At 39.4% G+C, this 17,293-nt stretch overlaps 1 protein-coding gene across 4 annotated transcripts in view; it reads right to left on the bottom strand.

Moving 5' to 3' along the window:
* The window catches only part of PRDM2 (PR/SET domain 2), a 72,011-nt gene extending 64,909 nt beyond the window's left edge, over nucleotides 1-7,102 (bottom strand). For all 4 annotated transcript variants that reach the window (XM_030508233.1, XM_030508230.1, XM_030508232.1 and 1 more), the window contains exon 1: nucleotides 7,006-7,102. The gene's annotated coding sequence lies outside the window, so the exon portion shown is untranslated. The remainder of the gene's footprint in view (nucleotides 1-7,005) is intronic.
* Nucleotides 7,103-17,293: the final 10,191 nt, after the last annotated feature.

Raw genomic sequence — 17,293 nt, 5'->3', positions numbered from 1 at the left:
TTACACTAATGCATGTGGCATTCTTGTTTAACAGAAGCCTGGGATTTCGTAAGGTTTCCTAGTTCAAGTAGGCATCAAATTTGGAAACTCAGGACTTAGTACAAAAGTAATCGGAACACTGCTCTACCTGAAAGTCTAGTACATCGACCCACTTCCTTTATTCTTTCTTTTTAATACATAAATAAAGCATTATTGCAAGGGAGGCTGGAAACCCCATCCTTCCCAGTGACACATAGAATTTCCAATAAAGGAACAATTCCCTGTTTTGGAGGTTAACTGGTACCTAATCACTCAAAGCACTTCATTCAATTACTGCTATTTATTCCTCGTCTTCAGTTTTCTATCATAACAATGATTAACTGATTCTTTACTAAGTACTTTGAATAAACACTAGTATTTAACTTGAAATACATTCCAGAAAAATATACTTCATGTAACTACTTCAAATAAATTTCATTTAATCCTTCACATCTCTGCACTGTAAAAATTCCTAATGCTGCATAACAGTGAAAATACTGCCGAATGTCTTACAAATACTGCATTAAGAAATTCCTAAGAAAAGGAAAAAACTCCTTGAAAAGGATATTTCAGTTGCATACAGCTCTTCCAAGATTAACTCCCTTTTGTCCTAGTATTTTCATATTACATAAGCATTTACACGAAAAGCTGAAACATCCATATTTCAGTTCCAGTTTTGCAGCTGGTTCTGTGGGCTTTACAGTTTGCCAGCAAAGACCAGTTGCTGGATAAAGGAGCTCCATCTGAACAGCTTTTAGACATCTGAAGGAAATCAATTCCTAGGAATAATACATCCCAAGCATTTGATTTTCTGAGATTTTCTCTCTTACAGAGAACACAGCCTACACCAAAGTAGGACAAGTAAGGAATGCTCCACAGGTTTCATTACTAATTACAGTCACTCCTGAGACAGTTAAATCTTGCCTTGACAAAAACTTCTGTACTTGAGATGAGGCCTGAATAACAGCGAAAAATCCAGTGCTCCTACTCATTGTTCACTGGGACAATACCCACACAATGTCAATTTATAAATGAAATATTTTGGATAGCAGAAGAGGCATCAAAACATTTCCTAGTGGGAAAAACAACTTATTTTTAGTAGCAAATGTTTTGGTTTCCTATACTTGGCTACAAACCAAAAAATTATTACTCACCTAAAGACAACAAAAGCAAGATCCTTTTCTTGATGTGATTTTACAGCTCAGCCTGAAGAGCAACTATGGCTGTAGCTGCCAGTTTAAGTGGTTATTGTCTCCAGCTGCCTATTTGTACCTTTACTCCTCCCTCACACTGAAGATTATCAGTCCCTCAATGGCAAGGGCTTAAGTGTTCACATAAGCATTTTCTGTTATGGTTCTGGAAGGTGATTTAGAATCATACAATCATAGACTGGTTTGGGTTGGAAAGGACCTTAAGATCATCCAGTTCCAACCCCCTGCCATGGGCAAGGACACCTCATCCTAGATGATGTTCCCCAAGGCTCTGCCAACCTGACCTTGAACACTGGAAAAACGCCTCCTGGAAGAAGCACACATATGCTACATGATGGTAAATGACAGTCATCTGACGTACACACATAATTTTCAACACTGGGTAAAAGAGGAAGGCATTGAACCCAGAACTCTTCAACACCATCACTTCTCAGCCACTATACATAAAGAATTTGAGTGACAACAAGTAAATACCAATTAAGTGATGGGTTGAAGGGTTCAATGCAAAAGTGCCGTCAAGCTGAGAGTTTCCTCTCAAATGAGCTTTCCTACCAAGTTGTTAAACAGATAAGTCAAAGATTTGAAAAGCAGTCAAAACCTTTTTAACTTTGTTTCATTTGAGCAGTAAAAATACACTTTTCTCGTATTTCATAGACTAATTCAACATTATTTTGCTTTGAATTAATATTGTTTTCAAAGAGGTTGTTTGTTTTTTTTTTAGGAAAAAAGCCTAGCATTTTTACAAATTTTATAAAGGCTTTATTCAGCTTTTATAGAACTGGTTGTAGTCAAACCTCCCAGTAGTATTTCCTGATGACATCAAATCTTAACATACTGATGTATTTAAAACATCCACATAACAGTTTAGGTAGATTACTGCGCTACTCTATACACTTTCAGCTACAAGTCACTAGAGGAACCAGCTGACCATAAAATAACAATTAAATGAGAAATTAAGCTACAGGAAAGCAAAAGCTTCAACAAGTATTTATAATGCTATTAATTTAAAACACGCACATATACCTGCAGTATTGACAAGTTCATATGAGCTCTCTAACTGAAAAAGAGACTGAAAATATTTCCCCATTTCTTCCTTCCTCTGTTACCTACTTTATTAACAATGAACCCAGTGATGTGGAAAGCAAGATTAACTGCACTGGGGGGAGAAAACCAGAAACTAAGAGGTCTTGCAGACTTATGTACAATCACTAGTTTTCTTGCCATCTAGTTGAAAGACGACATATGAAGACAAAGTACCTGCAATGCTAAATTTACACTTTAACTTCTAGTACAAAATTCAACAAACCCAAGAAAATACGAAACAAATGCCACAACTGCTACACAAATATTAGTGCACCTATGATCAATAACTACCAACCATGTACATACTCTTGTCCCTGCATAGCAGGAACAAGCTTTCACTTCATACACTAATGACTTTTTAGCTACACGCCAACTCGAGTCCAATTGAAGATTTTCCAGGAAAGCCCCAAAGAAAATGTTACTGCTCCAGCTTGTCAGCAGGAGAATTATGATATATTAAGCTTAAAGAAGCAATGATGACCACATTAAATCAGTTTTAAAGGTAGCAATAGCTTACAACTGTGTTAGTACTTTGGAAAAAAATCACATCAGCAGCTCCATCAAAAAGAGGTAACAACTGTATTGAACCTTTCCTCCTAACTCAGCAGCAACAGCATTTGACAGTGAAAGACCTGAATATTGTTAATAATATCTACCACAACAAACTTTGAAAATTCACTAAGTACCTAAGAAAAGCTAAATAAAGGTTCTATGCCAAAAATGAAGCAAGCTGACCAGTCCGATAACTTGAATTTTTAACATTCATTTCCAGAAACTACAGCAAAGTTGCATTCATTTCAAACCACTACCTACTATTGTATCTCACGAGTACAAAAATATTATACATTTTCTCAAGACATTAAAGCATCTGGGAAACAAACACAAAAAGATCTACTGCATCATACAATCAGAAAAGTGTATTTAGAGGTATCGTTAAGCAAGAAATTGTATTTCTTTAGAGAAGAATATGCAAGGCATATGTGTTTAAGGAAATATTGTGGTCACACTAAAACAAAATACTTGAAACAAAAACTATTTTAACCTTATTTCTGAATTCTACACTTCAGAATTCTTAAATATTCCCTTACCAAAAAAAAAAAAAAAAGGAAAAAGAAACTTGCTGGGAACGAAGCTTGCAAACAAGAGCAAGTCATTGTACGCAAAACTAACATTACAGATCATCTTTTTCAAACTAAATCCGATGGTACTTTTAGGTTTTACTAATCTACCTTCTGATTTTATAAACCACATTTATAATTTCTATAGGTGTCTTTTTCAAAAACTAAATACCCCAGAATCAAAAAGCACTTTGAAAGAGAACTGGAACTGCTGCTTGCAGTTCAGAAAAAAGAAAAACCAGACCTACGAGCATCAATCCTATTTTGGAAGCTGAAAATGGGACATGCATTACGTCACTGCTCCGGTAAAAACACGTTCATTATAGAACCAGGAACAAAACTTGAAAGTCTCAACAGTGCTTTCTTCATGACCAGGGGCTCAGGCTGGGACACAGCAGGGCTCTTTGTTTTAGTTTTTAGTTGAGGACATCATTTTTTGGTTTTATTTTAACATCAGGGCACTTACATTTTTCCAATTCAATGGTATGTTGGTAATTAGAGTATTTTGCTCTAATCCACAATTTTTCTATGTATTTGGTGAAACAAAGCTTGCAAAAAAAAAAAAAAATTAAAGCTCATGTTAACTCTTAAATATTAAAATATGCTTTTAATAGAAATGGAAGCACTATCTGTGGGCATTTAATTGAAAGCATGTTCAGTTACTTGAGACGGCCAGAATAAGAATATAGAAAAAAACAGGCAAACAATGATTTTCTGAACACAAAAATCTATTGCCTTTTGTTGATTAGGAAAAAAGGCTTTACTTGCTGCCATGTAACCAAATAAACTGCTATACCTTAGGAAGGTTTATTCAGATAACTGAGAAAATCAGCCAAGAAATCACAAACACAAAAATAAAACTCAACTTTATTAAATAAACAGCAACTAGTCAAGAGAAGCCAACAGAAAATAATAAGTCTTTAAGAGCTGCAAATATAAAGAAATACCATTCCAATCTTCAGACAGAAGTACACTTTTAATTATACTTGCAAAGACAGTAAATTCAAATGAAAATTTTCTCAGACAAGTACATTGCTGATTTGCTACTACGTGAAGACATCCATTTCTGTCATTTCTTTTTACAGTACAGGACTCAGCCACCCCCTTTTGTCTACAGGCATGTTTTTATAGAGAGACAGAAAAGAAGGATTTTTCAGGTAAGAATACCACCAGAGAAAAAACCACGTTGGTAGAAATAAATATACTAACAAGTATAATAGCAAATATATAGCACTTTAAAAAGGTGTGCCGATGCGGATATCCAGCACACATGAGTTTATGAACTCCAGCTGTTTATAAATCCCTGATAAAAACCATACAAGTAGCAGTCTCCCATCTCACCAGTATTGAAGTGACTCATAATGGTCAAAGTACTGCACTATTCCTATAAGCCATAGTCTTTTGTTTTCTGGTTCAGATCCGCAATCAAAGGTCTTGCAGGCACACTGCAAATAAACTATCAACTGGATACTAATAACACAGAAAAACATTACCACAGTGGTCACCTCTAAATCTCTGTGAACTTCTGTTTTCAACAGACAGCCACCCAGTAAGCAACAATATTCAGCTCTCTTTTATATACTCCCACTTGTTTACCCCTAAGGATCAAGCCTTTTATGTAAAACAGTGGAATGAGGACGTCACTGCACTGGAGATGGACTGCAAGAGCCATTTTAGTTTTTACAGAAAAATAGTAGTTCACTTTGACTTTCTGCTTTACTTCTATTTTCAAGCAAATGCTCATGTAGAAAAATAAGGATAGATAATACAAATGTACATAAGCCCTTCAACATACTTCCCCCCTTTCCCATGCTACACTGGAAGAAGGCTGTTCTTCGGATCCCCATAGCTACCCTAAACAGTGATCAGCTCAGGAATCTCCAAACACCACACTCATCAGGACATTTCTACCCAAGATATTTTATCCAAAGCGATGATTTGCCTTTTATTTAACATAACTAGGCTTATACTGTAAGTGAAGTTTGGCCTCATTTTTATGCTCTATGCCATGGGCTCTTCACACTTCTGCCCTATCAAATCCTGGGAGCTAGATGCTTGAAAACCAACAGGAACTACTACATGGTTCTCACTGCTGTCTCTACAAATCCAGTATTTCTTTTGTTTCTTAAAAGTCACTGTATCAGTGATGCAGTTCTCTATCTGAAGAGTGCCAATGCTCTCAAGGATTCACCATCACACCTTTCAACAGCTGGAGGCCTCTCCATACCAAGGAAAGCATAGCTGAAATCTTAACACACTCCCAATTTTTATTAAAACATGGCAAGTGTCTTAAGCCAACACAATAATTGCATACCACACTGCTGTGCATCTCCTGTTCTCCTGATCTACTTCATATGTGTGAATTAACTGAAAAAGACTTTGCATCCAAATAACATGCCCAAAGTCAAGAGCATAGACTGCAAACAGCAAACTGAAGCAGCATCAGAAACACAACCAATCCTGTTGTTCTCAAGAGCTGTCCACTGTTGATTACTCAAATGTAAAATAAGAAAAGTACTTATATTGGCACTGAATGATCAGACATCAGGTGCAACCACAAAACCTTCCCTTCCTTCTTCAACAGTTGAGAACAATTTAAAGTTTTCTTTACCAGTTCACAATGGAAATGTTGCAGCTTCATATGAATTTGAAACCACTGGAAACTTCGCTGCAGACTTCAGCTACCTACTCGTGAGATAGTTATCAGCAAAGCTCCACACACTGCTCTGGCTTCAAATAGAAAACCTGCTTGAAGGTACTTCCCTTGATCTGTCACAAATTTTCTCTCTCACCACAATCACAGAATCATAGAATGGTTTGAGCTGGAAAAGACCTTAAGATACATCTAGTTCCAACCCCCTTCCCCCAGCAGGAACATTCTTCCCCATGGTACTACTGCACCATCATGAAGAAACAAATCTCTGTTTTATGCGACATGTCCTAGGAAAGACATTTCCAGTGAGGAAAACAATCCTGAAATCAATTTCCCCAAGCCCCTCTCACGCAGCTTGGCAGACACTTGATCTGCACCGAGCTTTAAGGCATGTGAATTGCCAAAACTTTTGAAGACGGTGTATTGCGAACTACTGGGAAGACAACAGTTGTCTCGCAGCACCGGGTTGGCAGCGGTTATGGAGCTCTGCTTTGCCAGCTGACACCTCCGAGGCTGCGATTTCAAGGAAAAATCATGGAATTGCAGCCCAACGGATGGAACACCTTCTCCCAAGCGGCCTCTGCCGCCATCCCCCTCCTCACGTTCGCTCCCCGGACCCCGCTCTCCATCAGGCTCTCCCATAGAGCACAAGTCCCTCAGTCCCTCCTCGCACCTGCAGCAGCAGCCGCCGCCGCCACCTTCCCCCGCGTCCCCCCCGGGGCGGCTCCACCCCCCCGAAGGAGGCTCCGCCGCGGGCCCGCCGCCGCCGCGGTCCCCTCCTCCCGCGCCGGGCCCCCTCCCAGCCGCGCCCCCGGCACGGCGCCGCGCCGCTGGCTCTGCCCACCGCCCTCACGGCCCGTCCCGCCCTCCGGCGCGGCGGCGCCCGCGGGCAACACGACGGGTCCCGCCGCCTCCCTCTCACCTGCGCCGCTGCCGCCGCCTGCGGCCCGGCTCGGAGCGGCGCGGAGCGGCCTCAGCTCCGGCACCGTGCGGGCGCCATTTTGTCTCCAGCCTCGGAAGTGACGTTGGGGGGAGGCCAGCGGGCAGGTTCCCCCGCCGCGGGACCCCCTCCCGCCCGCTGCCCCCCGCCTCAGCCCCGGCGTTCCTCAAGACCCCGTCAGCTCATCCCGCGGCCTCCGGCCACCACCCTCATCCCAGACGATGAGCTGTGGAGAAGAGCAGGTTCTTTTCCCCTATTTTTTTGTTTTTGTCTGTTTTTTCTTCTCGTACTAACACAGCTCCGGAGGGAGGTGGTTTTCTCGCCTCTGACTGAAAACGAGGTGTCTGAGGGGAAACGATTTGAATAACGAGGTGATGTGGGGAGAGGTTCTCACCCCTGAGAAGGCGCGGGCGGGTTCTCTGGGCCAGCGGTCTGTGACAGGCCAAGACCCGGGATTCCCTCACTTAATGGTGTGGTCTATACAAACCCTGTTTTTCTCACTCTCATTTCTGAGCAAGTACGTGAAGAGAAAAAAAACAACCCCATAGTCACCTCCTGGGAGATGTTTGTATGTGTACTGCAGGGCATAACTGTCTCTTTGAAGAGCAAACTATTTATTTGTCATTTAAATTCTATATTCATAATACTGCCAAAAAACGTGTAATCCTCCTTGGCGAAGACTATTTTTTACAATGAAATATTAAGAATTTGACCTTTTTTTTCCAGAGGAAAAGCCCCTGACTTAAACCAGTAGGCGATGGGAGGCATTAATACAGTTACAGATTAGAAACTGAAAGTTCAGAAGTGTTTTACATGGCTTTGTTTTCACATACGTTGTGAAACTGACATGAAATTTGGCAATAAGCCTGGACACACAAAGTACTCATATTGTGCCAAGATGGAGAAATTACATTCCATGAGCTAGAAAATTTCTTTAACAATTAGCCAAGTGAGTCCCCTGGCTACTCCCTCTTATCAAAGTGAAGCATTTTTAAAATCCACCATATTTCCAACAAAAATAGTTACAGTGACAACATTTCAAGCATAAGGAAAATGCACGCTCTGAAGCCGGAGAATTTGAATGTCTTTGTGGCAGCAGACTGAAAAATAACAGGACACAGCGATCTTCCCACCTGGAGTACTCAGAATGTGTTTAAATTTTAAAACATTGCTTAGATACACCAAAATCACTTTTAAACCCTGTGATTTTAATAGCAACAAATTTCATATGTTTAGATTAGCTTATTAGGCTAAATTAATTCTAATTTAGCTGTATTAACACTTAATTTCATAAGTGAGCCTGACTAATTACACCTGCATAAGTTTGAAGATAATTATAAGAAAAGCTGAGGCTCCAATTTGGCATGTTAGAGCCTTATAACAGAGAAAATAAAACCAAGAACACAACACATACCGCATCAGCTAGAGTACCTTCAAGATGAAGTATAAGGTTTGCCGATAGTATCACAAGCAACACAAATTATGACTTTACTTAACATTTACGGCTCAAGAAAAAGCTTCCAAAAGAGATCAAACCTCACCTTTTGAAAAAATACATTAATCTATTAGCTTCCTACTTCCTTATATTTTTTTTCCTCTGTGTTCTACAGGCATTGCTATTGAAATCTTAAATGAGACAAGGTACATATCAAGTTGCAGCACTAAGGACAAAACATTGGTATTTTTAACATCTCCTTTGAACATCCTCATTTTATTTTGCTTGTCTAACTTGAGTAACTATTAATGTTTACTCACTCATTTAAGGATGCAAGAAGTAAAGGCTTTTGCTCAAGTACTGATGCTACTTCTCTATTCCTTCCTTGTCAAGGCTACATTGGCCCTTCAGGGTCTTAATTTGAAGGCTCACCGTGCTACTGATTGGAGGATGTCCCTTTAAAAGTCATGATGGAAGGCCAGAGTAATTCAAGGCTGAAGACTGGAGCATGGAGGTGAGGTTGTTTACAGGGAGGCTGCTTGTCTTTCCTTTTTTATTTTCCTGTGGTTTTTGTTTGGCTTTTTGCAGTGATGGCATAGGGGTGTCATACAGCTGAGCTTGTTTTCTTGCCTTAATTAAATATTTTTAAAAGATGTTTTGATATTTGCTTTTTCTTAATCAGCCTTTCAGTGAATGGAGTTTAAACCTTAAATTGTTTCTACTTGCTCCAAAGCATAATTTTTTTCTTATGTAGTAATATAGTGCTAAACCAATATGACGCTTTCTATACCTATGTATCACTTATGAAGACTACTTAACTTTTAACACTTCCTAGTTATTTTATTAACTCTACCCAAAAGAGGGTAGGCAAGAGGCAGTAAAGCTGTTCTTAGAATCCTGTGGTGTTTGTGCAGTGACTTGTAATGGATTAAATTCTAAAATCATCTTCACAAATGTCTACTGCCTTTTGGGGCACAAGAACAGAGAGTCCTGTGGTACCCACAGACACAAACTTCTACTTTGTCTGTGGAAGCAGGCTTCAAGATCTGGAAAAGCTTGAGGCATAAGACATAATTTGTCAGCTCAGTTTACATCTATTGAGCTAGGGGGATTCCAGTTACTCTGCCTTAGGGGCCTTACTAGGAGTTTCCCAGCTGGTGTATTTTTGGTTTATTCTATCACTTGCTCTAAGCAGCTGTGCTTTGCTCAACTGTTAATGGATACTATAGTTTTCCGACTAGCTGTCACTTAACCAAGTTCTGTATACTTAGTCTACATGCATTGAGTGTGAGTAAAATACCTCTTTACCTTCAGTACTTTTTTTCCATATGCTTCTAATGTAGGAAGACCTGTAATGCAGTGTATTTTCCTGTTTTCTTGTTGATTATCCAAGTTCTGAATCATTTACACTTTTCTGTGCTGCCGTGATTCAGTTAATGTATAGCTTTAAAAGTGAAAGGGGGACCACAGAGACACTAGTATTTAACACCCTTTCTTTTAAAGAAATGCAGTAGCTCTATGAGGTAGTTGAATCTGGCATGTGTCCTTCTGATTAAACATATTAATTTCTTTAATACCTGCTACTATTCACAGATAGAATGTTAGGTGTTATTTCAATACTTCACTTAAAACACTACCAAATGGAAAACATGGATGAGACTCCCTCCTGTGTTGCTGTAAGGCCTTACTAACAGTTGAGAGGAAACTTTGCAGACCTGTGTAGTATGGACAGTATGTTTTTGAAGCTATGGTAGACTCCAACAAGGCAGAATTTTTGTCAAAGTTTGAAGCTACATTTCTTTCTGGAAATCATTAGTGTTTCTTTCACCTTTGATAACCAAAGTACTGACACAAATGGAGTTCCTTATGTGGATAAAGGGATTTGTATTTCAGGAGTGTCATTGTATGCTTATTTGCAAAAAGTGGAAAAGGGTGTAGAGAAGCAAGATAGTGTTTTCTGTCTGGCCTGGGATTGATATTGCTTGTTTAGAGTCACTAAATAGTAGAAACTCAGATTAATATTTTAGTGTGTCACACTTGATGTAGAGGTGGTATGTGTATGAATCCTAGGGCTCTCAACCTGCTCATTTAAATTATAAATGTCTCTACAAAGGTTACTAAAACACGTTGCCTTCCCAGAGTGAGAAATGCTACAGCAGGCCAACCATTCCTTGTTTTCAGAGCTGTCCAAAACCAGTGAGGTTAACAGACAGGCAGCATTAAAAAGGCAGGTGACACATTTTGGCTGGCTGTCAGGGAAGCATGAAGGAAACATCCATTTTTACAAAAAAAAATACAGCTTCTAACATCAACCTTGTCTCAAACACTCTTCTTCTATACCTCAGTTGCTTCCTTGTGGTATTCTTCACTTGTATTGGGACACATCTGTGACTGTTAATCCTGTTTTTCCAGACCTTGTCACTCAATCATACTGAACAGAACAAGCTGTTCTGTTGGCATAGTCTGTGCTGGCCTTTGTTTCTCTCTTGCCCCGTTTATTGCTTGATAGACCTCTCAGTTTTCTTTGCCTGAAAGCTTTTGCTTTTGTTCATGATACTGTAGTCACTTATTTGTGCTTGAAATTTAGCTACATCTGGCTATGTGTGTACAAGTCATCTTTATTTTCCCTGCATTTACATAGAGATTATATACCACCTGGTGGTGGTCCAGTCGACTTGCACTTCAGTTTACACTATTTCTGGTGGTCAGAGAAGCCTACAAGTCTTTAGTTGAAGATCTGAACACTTAAATTTTCTATATTCTGAAAATACCAATATTGCTGCTGCTATGCTCTCTAAATTTAGGAATTGCCTTTTCAAGTTGCCTGGGCGTGCAGAAGCAGACACATAATATTAGCCCACAGTAGAGACAAATACTAGTGAAAACTCTTGTAAATCTGGATATCAGACTCAATATAGTCATAATGACTGAAAAAGTGACTCTTACGTGCTTAGACAGGGAAATTCTTGTGTGTAGAAGCCCTAGTGAGCCATGGAAGGAAAAAATACTAGATTTTTCTCATCAGTCTAAAGCAGCCTTGAAACCAGTCAGCCCCAAGTGATACCAGTATGGCCAATTGCTGTCATGTTAATGGAAACAAGGTCTCTATTATCAAGTTTCTGTGCTATTCTAGTTTGTCCTTAGAAACAGGAGACAATGTGCTATGTGTTATGGCTTAAACTAATAGTTTCTCTGGGAGAGACTGACACAGTTGAACTGCTGGGGTTACTGGTCATTTAACAGCTCTGAATTTTAGGGGAAAAAAAGGTAATATTACTTAAAGAGCATTTTTTTTTACAGGTAAAACAAAGAATTGGCTGAACTACTAAGATATTTACTTAGCTTGTGCTTGAAATTTCCTGGGGAATGAGACTCTTAAAACTCAAGCACTGAAGTATTCTTGCTGCTTTGCTTCTTTCTGGTTTAAGTTATTCTTTCTAACTTAGGGTCAAGGTCCTTCAGAGTCCTGGATTTCTACAGCCTGGGTAATTTGAAGCAGTAGCAGGTTTTGTTTATAAAAATCTAATTTTTCACAACCAAAAGCACTGTCCAAGCTTACCAATGGAGTTTTCCTCTACTCTCAAATGTCTCGTGGTTTGCTTGTCATTCGTGTCAGAGTTCATTGCTTGCCAGTTATACTGCATGCAAGCTCCTCTGCTAGGACAAGTGCTTCTTTTCCTATAGCTATGCAGAGCTTCTCAGTACCACTTTATTTTAGCTAGCCTTAGCTATTTGTCTTCCGTATGCAGGCTCCAAGTGGCCTTCCCAAAGTCACATGTGACTGACTTTAGCAACAGGTAACCAGCAGATCTGATGGGCAGAGTAATGGTGTCAGGTCAGTAAGGTCAGTTCACTACCTCCTGATCACAGGCTGTGAAACCTAAGATGTTTTTCTCCATCCACAGAACAGATGGCTTCTGTCTAAGACTGAATAGACATGGTTCACTTGAACATTGCCCTCTCCAGATCTTGACAGCTACTGATGTCTTCAGTCCATCAGGTAAGTTTTGTAGGATTTAGTAGCCATTACCTATGTACTATTCCTACTAACTGACTAAAAGGAATCTGTGTCAATTACACCAACAGTGACACAGGGATAAAGATAAGGACCATTTAAATTTGGATAAATTTAGATTTATCAAGTGGCATGTGATGGTATCCCTTGCAAGCTAGAGCAGATCTTGTAGGACTGTCTCTGTAAACTGATTCAAACACTACAGGATTGGGTCCAGAAAATGGCTGACCACAAGTTTCTTAGCTGAATTAATCCTTTAAACTTCAACAAAAGTATTTATTTTGAGAGAAGATGTTGACAATACTCTGTGCAAGGGGAAGTGTTGTAAGAATAGTGTTTAATTAGTCTTTTGGCTGCCTAGTACTTACGTAGTGATAAGCTGGCTCTGAGGGTGAAATAGCACTGAGTATGGAGAAAGCATCTGGTGTCTGTACTAGTGCTGCTTCCAACTTCAAACAACTGGAACAATCAAAACCACTTCAGGTGCTGTAGGGTAGATGGGGTAGGCATACTCTGTGAAACCAGTAGTAACTTTGGTTTTGTTAGTAGCATTTTAAAACTAAAATCAGGCTTGACAGCTAGGAGGCAATATATAATAACCTGAAGCTTTTCTATTTTGAACATGTTCATTTGTGTTGTAAAAATGCTTTCAATAATTCTTACCACTAGCTGGTGCTAGGGTACAGTTCACTATGTGCTTCTGCAATACTAGCCTGCAGTGTGAAGTAAGTCTTTCATTTTAGTGTTCTGCTTGTGTATTTCTTTATACATTGCTTGTCAGGTGTATCAAATCTTAAGTCGTTGTTGTGGTGGTTGTTTAGTTTTCTGCATGAAATGCAAGCATGCTTTACCTTCTCAGATACTTTATTACTTTCCACCCAGTCAGTCAAGCATGTTTATTGTGGAAGTAAGCTAATTATTAATCATGACTAGATGAGCTGGAGAAAGCCATCAGGAAAACTGTTTTCAAGGAGTAACTTCATAATTCTGGAGTTAAATGTTTAATTTCAGCGTTTGTAAGGTTAAATGAACAGTTGGCAAGGTTTGCTCCCCTGGGAGTTGTGGTTAATGGCAATGTATGTTTTCATAATCTCATTAATATTGTCTCTTACACAGAGGCAGATCTTAGTGCCAGGAGTAGTTTCCTCAGGCTAAGTCCAGCTCCAGATCACAGAAGTAACTTTATGCAGCAACTTACACCATGTAAATTCTTCCACTACATTACTGATACAGCAAAGGCTGCCTGTTGAAGCTGTATTTTTCTCTACAACTTGCCTTTAAGGGCTGTTTAAGTCAGTCTCTTGTATCACCAATTTCTAAAGCTGTGTCTAAGATGTGAGTAGCAGACTTAATTCTCGTTGTGTAAATGGCTTGTATGAGTATAGGCAGGGAAACACTGACAATCCTGCAAATGGCTGTCCCTTATTTCTTAGTGCATCTTTATTGCATCAGGGCTAAGTGCACAGGAGAGGAAATTCCTTTCAGAATGAAGCTAGTGTGTGATTTGCTATGCACGGTTATTGCTGTTTATTCAGTTTATGTGGCATTTTTTGCAAAATGGTAGGAAATGAGGAAGAGCTGACATTCCCATCTCTTTTCCCCTGAGTACACCTGCTGAAGCTGCTAATTCCTTCCTGCACAGGATGAATCAAAAATGTTGCAAGGCAAAATATCCATGGGACTCTAAAGGAATGTGTTATTTGAGGATAATGTGGTTGATAAAAGCAGGAAATGGAGTTGCTTCCCAGCTCAAATGAGACATACAGCGCTAATTTCCTACGGCAAACACCAGTGCATTTAAAATTGCTTTGTGAAAAACATTTAGTCATTTCAGTGGTAAGGGGGGAAGTGCTTTAAGGATTTAGGTTCATCCACTTCTAGTCAATTATTTAACTCACTTGCTGGTCAGTGTTGCCTTTAAGTTGTTACCGGATGACAGTCTTATTGTAGGGAAAATTAAAGGGCTTATGTAGTACAGAAAAATCAATTTTCTTAAAACATCAGTAGTTTCCTGTTCTACACAGGAGAAAAAGAGGGCTTCTCTGACAATTAGGACAGATTTTTGCTACCATTTTTCCCCTCAAAAACCAGAGGGAGCTTCTTTTTTTGCCTGGGTCTTAATTGAATTGTTGCTGCACTGCATCAGTATTGCTCTTAGTGTGCTCTCTTTCCTGTTGGAAGATAAGGTTGCAATTACTTCAGTTACTTTCTGCTGCTGCAGTGTCTTCCTAGATTATGTTCTGTTAGGAAAAGTAAACCTGGTTTATACCAGTGTTGCTGGAGCATTTCAGAAGAAAAATAGCCCAGTTCTAAATAAGATGCAGAGCATGGAAGATGGAAGTTTACTTTGTAGAACTTCATTATAATTAATGATGCTTTCAGGAAGGTAAGCCATGAAAAAGCCTTTGTCCCTTTTCATTTTGCTAAGGTAGATTTAGCAGTGCGGAGGAGAGACGTGCAAAAATTTGTTGTAAACTCAGTCTTTATTGTCTAAAAGCAGTTCTTCATTTGCAGAGAAGTGCATCCTGGGGTTTGTATAACTATAAACACAAAAAAGCTCTTAGTGATGTGCATCATGAAGTGTTACAAGACTACACTTGATTGTGGTCTGCACTTTGTGTCAAAAACCAGGAAATACTCAGCAGAAATCGTCAAATCCATCTGACTTTCTAATGGGCTATAGTTAGTGTATTGTGGGAAGTTTCCTAATGAATAGAGCTCTAGTCTAACAGAACCAGCACACGGCTCAGTAACATGTATCTAGAGAAGCAGAACCTTTCTGGCAGGATACTTCAGTATTGGTGCAGTTTGCTGGACGGTGTGGTGGACCCTGTAGAAATCTTTCAAAAGCCAATTTTTTTGAAAGCTGTGTTCTCATTACATCAGAGTTTCATTTGAGATTTACCTTGTGAATTTCTAGGTTAAGGAAAAAGTAAGCTTAAAAGCAAATGATTCTTTCTGGAAGAATCTGTATGTGAACACTTACTGATTCAACAGTTGCTGTAGAAGGAAGATATGACTTTGGGTGCTTGAAAGAACAATTCTTTTCTACCCATCTGTTCCAGTCAGTATTCTTTTATTTCAACTTGGATAGAATTTGCAGTGGTACCTTCTTTATCCTTTGAAGAACCTATTTCAGAAGATTTTAAGGGCAGTTGTAGAAAAGAATATCCAGTCATGTCCTCAGTCATATCCAAGTGCATTTGAGTGAACTTCAAAGCTTAATGTTTGGTAATTCTAGGGATCCCGGTTGCACATAAAAATAAGGATATTGTATGTCTATGCAGTGGAACACTAATACTGCAAGAGCAGCCCAGGATGAATTGAGTGGTTTCTTATCATTGTATTTGTGCTGTGGGATCCCAGAGGACACTTAGATCTATGATCCTCTGTTAACCTGAAGCGTAGCCCAGGGAAAGATTAGAACCCCTGTATGCCTGACCCTCAACAAATGTGTTTGAGACAAACTTCTAATCTGTCAGAACAAAACATTTTTTCACCTGATACAAGTTTTATCTCACTACTGATGTAGCTTCACATCTGAAATACCCCCACAGGTGGGCAAGTCCTGTGTTTTATTTCAGCTCATTCTGGAAATGTGAATGAAAATTGAATGTTTATTGAAGACAATATTCTGCAGTTCTCTACTTTTGCTTCTCCTTCCATTTTCCTCTTTTTGTGGATGGCACTGTTTGGTTTTGGTTCTGAGCTCTCAATCAATTGTCCTTGCCAACTGCTTTCTGGAAATGGAACACAACCTTGAAAATGCATGGAATGTGCAGCACTCCTTGCCTACTAAGACACTTGCCAATTTAGCACTTACCGGAGCCTGAAAATGTGACTTCTTCAGCCTGGAAGAGCCTTCCAAGCTACATGATTGAATGGGGACCTTTGTGTTGCTGTCCAACTGTTTGTTGCAGAGCAGGGGGAGCTGTGGGTTTGGTCCAGTGCCTAAATCCACAAGGCTTGGACAAAGACACATGGCTGGTGTGATGCTGGGTTTATTTATACATAAATCCTCCATGCTGCAGCTGTGAGAAATATACAAAGCCCTAATTCAGCCTTCTCATTATGGCACCTAGTGTTAAGTTACATATCCACTACTACCTTCTGTATCCATCAGTAGTTACTTAACAAAAGTAGATGCTGAGAACTTCACTATAATTAGTGCTTTAGGATTAAAAAGCTGGCTGGAAAAGGATGGCTGTGATTAATCTGATGCCTTATCTAGGAAGATAGGTATAAATAGGTATAACAGTGTCTTCAGACATGGTGTAGGCCAGTTAAGATTTAGGCTTTGAGTTGCAGCAGTTCAGTAGCATCTACAGTGCAAAACTTCAGGTGGTGGAGGAGATGTTTTTAAATGGAATGATTTTTGATCAGAAACCACCAGAGCATGTTTCTGACCTGAGGGTTGTTGGTAGATTCAGTAAGTGTTTCTTCCTATTGTTACTATCTGATATTAAATAGTATTAAGGATCAAGCTACAAAAAGCCATAGTGGAACATCACTTCATCTGAACTCATATGGACCTGTGACAGGACTAATGGTTAGAGATTTCTGGGTTGGTGGCTCTTCCTTTTCCTGTGGTTATAACCCTTGGCAAGTCACATAATCTTTCTATCCTCCTCTCCTGAACTGGAGGTGCTTGCCATCCTCATGTGAATGATACATCAGTGCTTTTGAGTTTGACAGATGTTAATGTGCAGGTTGTACTTAACTTTAATGAAATAATCTGTGGTTAGGATACTTCAATAGCGTATTGCAGGTGCTCTTAAAATAGTTTAAAAGCATTTGCTGAATGTTTTAATTGGTATTTA

The sequence above is a fragment of the Strigops habroptila genome, chromosome 16 (assembly GCF_004027225.2).
Source record: "Strigops habroptila isolate Jane chromosome 16, bStrHab1.2.pri, whole genome shotgun sequence".
Lineage (NCBI taxonomy): Eukaryota > Metazoa > Chordata > Aves > Psittaciformes > Psittacidae > Strigops > Strigops habroptila.
Note: the sequence above shows the minus strand (reverse complement) of the source record. Positions and strands in the feature narration are given on the sequence as shown.